Source organism: Lynx canadensis, chromosome E3, assembly GCF_007474595.2.
Source record: "Lynx canadensis isolate LIC74 chromosome E3, mLynCan4.pri.v2, whole genome shotgun sequence".
Lineage (NCBI taxonomy): Eukaryota > Metazoa > Chordata > Mammalia > Carnivora > Felidae > Lynx > Lynx canadensis.
Genome location: NC_044318.1, coordinates 7,648,950 through 7,656,251, shown reverse-complemented (window position 1 = coordinate 7,656,251; position 7,302 = coordinate 7,648,950). Strand labels below are relative to the sequence as shown.

The 7,302-nt window shown below is 55.6% G+C and overlaps 1 protein-coding gene and 1 long non-coding RNA gene across 3 annotated transcripts in view; one reads left to right on the top strand and one right to left on the bottom strand.

Moving 5' to 3' along the window:
- Positions 1 to 7,302, bottom strand: part of PMM2 (phosphomannomutase 2) — a 31,218-nt gene that overhangs the window by 1,819 nt on the left and 22,097 nt on the right. The gene's annotated exons all lie outside the window — the stretch shown is intronic.
- Positions 2,042 to 5,739, top strand: LOC115503954. The gene is made up of 3 exons (XR_003965537.1): positions 2,042 to 3,876; positions 4,667 to 4,980; positions 5,503 to 5,739. It is a non-coding gene; the product is annotated as an uncharacterized LOC115503954 (long non-coding RNA).

Here is a 7,302-nt window from a genome sequence, read left to right as displayed (position 1 = left end):
CAGCAGCCACAGGTGACAACTGAGCACTGGGTGGCACATGGCCGGGGCAACAGGGGAACTCGGTTCATGGGAGTTCGATCCGTTTAAGCTTCAACGGTGCCTGTGGCTGGAGCGAGAGCCAGGCCCGGGTGCAGATCCCGGCTGCACTGCTGACTGGGGGTGCCGCGTGGCCCGGCCCTGCCACCCACCCCCCACACCCCACCGTGTGCTGGAATGGTGGGGAGTGGGGGCGGTCACCAGGTCAGCAGCTGCCCTGGGGCTCCTGCGGCCCTAGGCGTCCACGTGTTGCTTCGCCTGGGGCGCCGCTAGGAGCTGAGGGCAAGGCTAGGGGGCCCCCTGCTGTGGGTCGCCCCCCCCCACTGCTCCCCCACCCCCTGCTCGTAGTCCAGCCGCTCCCACCCTCCCTGAGCTGCAGGAAAGCCCCTGCTTTTGTTCTCCTGCAAGTTCCTCCATTTTCCTCACGACATTGGACGGTCTACAAAAGCTAGGAAAATCAGTTTATAATCTGATGAAAACAAGTGGAGAGAAAAAATGGCTTTTTCTCATGAAGACTACAGGCAAATCTGACCTCCCTTTAAAGGACTGACGGACACCGAGGTCACCCCTGCTCTCGTTTCCCCCAGGCTTCAGGAGGGGCCGTGGCCGGGGCCCAAAGTGTGCCAGGCAGAAGCGTCACGTGAGGAGGCCTTGGGGCCATGTTAGGGACTGTCCTTGCCCAGTGCCGACGGGGGGACCTGCTGGGGTCTTGCGCCCGCCTTGCAAGCCCGGGTGCTGTTAAGGGGCTCTGGATCACTCAGATGGCTGACCTCACAGCAGCATGTGCTACCCCAGCAAGTCCACGCGAGACCGGTTGGTGGAATTCTTCGCATTAAAGTCAGTCCCGTTCTCCTCAGGACCAGCACGGTAGGTAAAGACCAGCATGAAGAAGCTGACAAAATACAGATTTGGGCGCCATCCAGAAAAACCAAGTATCTATCTGGGACACGCTCGCTCTCTTGTCGCTCACTCACGTGAGAGGAGTCCCTGTTCACACTTGAGCCCAACAAGCCTGAGGAGCACCTACACCTGTCGCCTTTGCAGCTGGGGCCGGGAGGGGACAGGAGACGGAGCCTGTAGCGCAGAGGAGAGAGGGGAAGGGAACCGGGGTGACAAGGGAGGCCCCCGTGAGCACCGGCCTGAAGGAAGGGAGCGGACGAGCCATGTCTGGGAAGGCGGCTCCGTGGCCTGTGGCCCACCCGGGGGTGGAGGTGAGAACTCGGGATTTTCTGTGAAGCCACCCGGAAAGCGGCAACCTGGGGACACGATCGGGTCACCTTCCAGATTCTGCCAGAGAACGGATGGGAGAGGAGGGCGCAGAAGAGGAAGCACAGCAGGCGGGAGGCCATTACAGCCAGGGTTCGCGGGCGGAGGCCACTGCCTGGGGGAGCGGCCGCTAGAGCCCGGAGCGTTTGCTGCTGCCACGTCTGTCCCTCCTCAGAGACCACATCCACGCGGGGCAGTACGTGCACTTGACAGATGGCTAATTTGGCGAGACTCTCCAGGGGCCCTGCCGGTGGGGGAGGGAGAGGTCTGTGGAGTGGAAGGACGGGCCCTGCTGCTGTGTAAGTAGCCCGATGGGACCAGGTCCAGAGTCACAACACCACGGGAGGGCGCCGGCCCTCCCCGCTACCTCGGCTCAGCGAAGCCGGCAGGAGCGTCCATGCGCCAACACCAAGCTCCGGACTTCAATTCCTCTCCTGCAGGGGACCTGGCGGCCTCTTCCCTCTCCTGCAGGGGACCTGGCGGCCTCTTCTGTGACTCGAGGTATGGGGGGGTGGGGGGGGGGGTCCTCCCTGGGGGCAGCACAGAGCTTGCAAACCCGTCAGAGGGAGGTCAGGAGAAGCAGAAGTGAAACGCTGAGCTAGTGTGCTAGAATTGCTAGAATTCTTCTAGGATCAGGCTCGGGGCACCTGCGTGGCTCAGTGGGTTTAGAGACCAACTTCAGCTCAGGTCACGATCTCATGATTCATGAGTTCGAGCCCCACGTCTGGCTCTGCAGTGACAGTGTGGAGCCGCTTGGGATTCTCTCTCTGCTCCTCTCCCATGGACACATTCTTCTCAAAGTAAACAGAAAAACTTAAATAGAAATAGGCTCCAGAGGAGTAGAAACCCCAAGCGGGGATCCATACTGGCACTACAGGTCACCACGTTCCTGCTGAGGAGGCCCAGACTCTCCCGGGGCTCCAGAACCAGACCAGTTTCTGCAAGAAGACAAAGGAACAAAGCAGGAAGGGATGATACAAGATAGTGTCACCTGCCAGCCCGAAAGAGAGGCCACAGCTGAGTGCAAACAGCCCGTTAGTATTTAAATCCCTCCAGGGCCAAGGTTGGAGGATGATACAGAAAAGCAGAAGGCAGTGCCTGCCCCGTTCCGTCCGAGTCTGGTCTCCAAGCCACCCAGGCCCATTTCTGCACATGCCGTGGACCGTCGTGGTGAACCCCGATTATCCTGCCGTTGCAGCTGAAGAAGGGAATGGATCAAGAACGTCCAAGGCCGTGGGCCCAACTCTGTAGGAAGCGGGGGGGGGGGGGCCGGCTGGACCTCCCCGGGGTCTCTGCAGTGAAGGCCCATCAGTGGCGGCGACAGACCGGACCCTGCTGCACATCAGTTTAACAAGCACGCATCAGATTTCTAGGTCCCATGGGTACAGAGGCCAACGCGACAAAGGCTCTGCTCTAAGAGACCTGGGGCAGCAGCGCTCCCTGGCTGGGGTGACCGTTGCTGCGGGAGCTTCATCAATGCCTCCAGGGCCACTGGGCCACAGCACGGGAAGCCAGACGGATGCGAGTGCACGCTACGTGACCGGTAGGAGGCTGCTTTCTCATGGGGTGATGATTAGAGGGGATAGAAACAGTCACAGCGGTCAGATATATTCGAAGAGACATGCGCCCTTAGATAACTGTACTCATGTTTCCTACGAGAGTTAACAGTTATGCTTAAAAGGAGGGGAAAAAAAAGCCTGGCCCCGTGGTCACGATGTTTTGAAAACAGGGGATTCCCGTGTACTTCCAGGTTGTGGTCCAGCGGGGTAGAAGCTGGTGACCTAGCACAGCCTGGGCTGTGGGGGGAAGCGGGCTCACTGTCCTGCCCATGCCCGCAGGGCGACCCTCAGGGTCTTGGGGTCCACCCCCTCCCCCACAAAATGGGGCTGAGACTTGTGTGACGCGGCTGGGCGCAGAAGGGCGCGTGGCAGACATCAGTGACTGTATCGGGGGACACGCTTGAGGGGCCTGGAACCTTGTCCCCCTCAACAGAAGAGCCAGTGCAGGGGCTGCTGCTTCTCCAGGGCTCATCCAAGCAGGGGCTGTGTCCCCAGGGGCAACAGGACCACAGATTCTGGTGTCCAGAAGGCAGGCAGGTGCGCAGGGACCCCAACAAATGCGCGCAGTTGTGGTGCCCCCGCCCCATGTCCCGCTTCCCGTGCTCCCATAGGAAAGCTGGTGCCACCTCTGTATCTGGGTAGAGAACCCATAACCCGGTCCACCTTCCTTCGTCAGACTTCAGGGAGCAGCGGTTTTCCTGGGGCCCCTCTGGGCGCGAGGGACTCCCCTCCCCATGCTAACCCGCGCCTGCCTGAGACCTGGGTCTCAGATCTCACACTGAAACACGAGAGCAGTAGGGCAGGTCTAGGCACAGGACACATCCTGTGCCTTCACTAGCCCTCGGGCATCTGGAGAGCATTGGAGATGCCAGGCATGGAGAGGACGCCCAGGCCACGGCCAAAGTCCACGGTCGTGGCAATCCCGTCTGAAGCATGATCGGGAACTCGAGGTTCGCTGGTTCACAGGCGTCGCCCACCCTGCAGGCCCCCATCTCTTCGAGCAACCTCATGCCAGGTGAGCGCTTGGTTGGCTGCCTCCCCTGCTGGGAGAGACTCAGTCGGGCTGCCTTTCCTGTGCCGGCCCTCCCTTTCCTCTCACTGCGTCAGAGCAACCGCATCCCATGGGGCTGATGGGCACGGTGGCTCATGGACACCCAGAGACGTGTGTGGTCACTGTGCGGGCAGCAGGGGCCAGATTTGGGCCTTTTGGGTTTCAAAGCCCCGCTGCCTCGTCCCACCGCACTGCTGGGGGCTTCTTTTAAGCTTAGAGGCACATTTTCCTTTTTAACGTCTGTGGAAAATAGAGTGTAGCACGATTTAATAGCATTCTGGAGGCGATGTGGGAGGGTGACGAGAGAGGCTTTTGGAAGCCACTAGGCTGCTGACCCTGTGCCCGTCCCTGCCAGACTGCCCAGGGACTGGAGGAGATAACATCCAAGTGCCCGGCTCAGCGTCTGACACTGAGAAAGTGCTTTAGAAAGTAAAGATTTGGTTTTTTTTCCTTTTCTCAGTTTGGTGTTTTAAAGCTTTATTTTTCAACAGCCCATTCATGTAGTTCAAAATTTAAAACCAGCTCACTGTCACAGTGGTAAGATCTCTCTCATCCCTGTTCCCACCCCTCAGGAGGTCCGTAATCTGCATTTTTGGGTGTCTTTTGACATTCCCTTGATGCACTCACAAGCAAGTGTGGAGACGTTATTACCCCCTTGAGACAAAACTGTCAGGTTACTTGCACTGTTTTATACTTTACTGGGCTCAGCTGAGAAAAAATCCCAGCGATGGGTCTACCTCCGCTATTTCCACAGCTGTAGGGCGTTCTGCTGTGTGGACGGACCACCGTGTACTTGTGGTCAGTCCCCTCCTGCAGATGGGCAGGGTTCTTCCCCATCCTGCCGCTGTGTGTCTGCCCTTCCCACGTACAGGAGGGTACAGACGACTCCATCACCTGCGTGGATCTGCCCAGCTATAAAGCCGTCAAGTGTTAGAATGTTTTCGTGCTCCAGCTGCCCGGAAGCCAGGAAGTGGTAAGCCAGAACGAGCTGCCTCCCTGGGAGTTCGGAAAGGCCGGGCGGGGCCCAGCAGCACAGCCCCCTGAGGAAGCCTCACAGCGGGCTGTGGGGTAGGTCTCTCGGGGCCCCGGCCATCCCGTTCCCTGCAGCAGACCATGGCACGCCAGGCTGCCCTCGGAGTTGAGTTTTAACAGACCCTGGTTTTTGGGGCTGATGGGCAGGAGGGAGGGCTCCCCAGGACTGTCAAGATTTGGACAAGCAAAGGCCGACGTCGCGTTTCCTCCCCTGCTCTCTGGGGGTGCTCCAAGCAGGGCAGGTGGGGCGGGGGGCTTCGTGTGACACCAGGTCCCATCAGATGGCGGTGGCTGCCAGGCAGGCCTCTGAGCCTGTGGGGCTTGGCAGGGGAACAGCACCTGACCCCACAGTTGTCGGTGAAAAGCCGTTTCCCTAGAAGCCAGCAAAAACATTTGCCTGGATGCAAAGAAAGCAGCTTTCCAAATGTCTGTCACGAGACACAGAATAGGAGAAGAAACTGAGAGCTAGTATTTGGATTGTTCTGTGCCTAAAGTTGCAAGAGCTGATGTGCTGTGTTGAAAGGTTTAGATGGCCGAACTGCTAATGCCCATTTCCAGGGAACCACTGACTGCGTCAGAGGGCAGACAATGGAGCAAGAACGTCCCCACGGCGATGGCTACGTCGGCCACCACGGCCCCAGTGCCTGTGCTGAGGAAAGGGCCAATGAACTATGTCTCCCTGGTAGAAGGTCACACAGCCCCTGAAAACTCCACTTGAAGGGACATTCATGGACGCGGGGAAATAAAATATGTACCGAGAACAAAAGCAGAAAATTGAACCATGAGCGTGCAGACTCCAGCTCTGGGATCATGTTCTTGCAAAGAGGAAAGATGGGTCGGCTGTGGTCACAGGTGACTTAGATTCTCTTCCTCAGACTTTTTCTTCATTTTAAAAAAACTTTTTTTTTAAATGTTTTTTATTTTTGAGAGAGAGAGAGAGGGATACAGAATCAAAGCAGGCTCTGAGCTGTCAGCACAGAGCCTCACATGGGGCTCGAGCTCACAGACTGCGACCTGAGCCAAAGTCGGAAGTTCAACTGACTGAGCCACCCAAACACCCCTAATTATCACTTTTTTTTTTTAACGTTCATTCACTTTTGAGAGAGAGAGAGAACATGAGTGTGGGAGGGGCAGAAAGAGAGAGGGAGACACAGAATCTGAAGCAGGCTCCAGCCTCTGAGCTGTCAGCACAGAGCCCGACATGGGGTTCAGACAGATAAACCGCGAGTTCATGACCTGTGCCCAAGTCAGACAGTTAACCGACTGAGCCACCCAGGGGCCCACCCTATCTATCTAATCTACCTACCTACCTACCTACCTTTCCTTCTTCCCTCCCTCTCTCTCCCTTTTGTTCTTTTTCTAGTTTATTCATTTATTTTGGGAGAGAGAAACAGCACATGAGCAAGGAGGGGAGGGGCAGAGAGAGGGAGAAAGAGAATCCTAAACAGGTTCCTTGCTGTCAGCGAGAAGCCCTATGAGGGGCTTGATCCCACAAACCGTGAGATCACAACCCGAGCCTAAATCAAGGGTCAGATTCAACCCACTGAGCTTCCCAGGTGTTCCCTCACACTTTTTCTAATGCTCTACGATAACGGTATATTAATTAAGAAGCGAGGGCACAAAAACAGATGCTCAGATCAATGGAACAGAATAGAGAACCCAGAAATGGACCCACAAACGTTATGGCCAACTAATCTTTGACAAAGCTGGGAAGAATATCCAAGGGAATAAAGACGGTCTCTTCAGCAAGTGGTGCTGGGAAAACTGGACCACTTTCTTACACCAGACACAAAAATAAACTCAAAATGGATGAAAGACCTAAATGCAAGACAGGAAGTCATCAAAATCCTTGAGGAGAAAGCAGGCAAAAACCTCTTTGACCCTGGCCACAGCAACTTCTTACTCAACACCTTTCCAGAGGCAAGGGAAACAAAAGCAAAAATGAACTGTTGGAACTTCATCAAAATAAAAAGTTCTGCACAGCAAAGGAAACAATCAGCAAAACTAAAAGGCAACCGACAGAATGGGAGAAGATATTTGCAAACAACATATCAGATAAAGGGTTAGTATCCAAAATCTATAAAGAACTTATCAAACTCAACACCCACAAAACAAATAATCCAGTGAAGAAATGGGCAAAAGATGTGAATAGACATTTCTCCAAAGAAGACATCCGGATGGCCAACTGACACATGAAAAAATACTCCACATCACTCATCACCCAGGAAATACAAATCAAAAACCACAATGACATCACCTTACACCTGTCAGAATGGCTAACATTAACAACTCAGGCAACAACAGATGTTGGCGAGGACTCAGAGAAAGAGGATCTCTTTTGCATTGTTGGTGGGAATG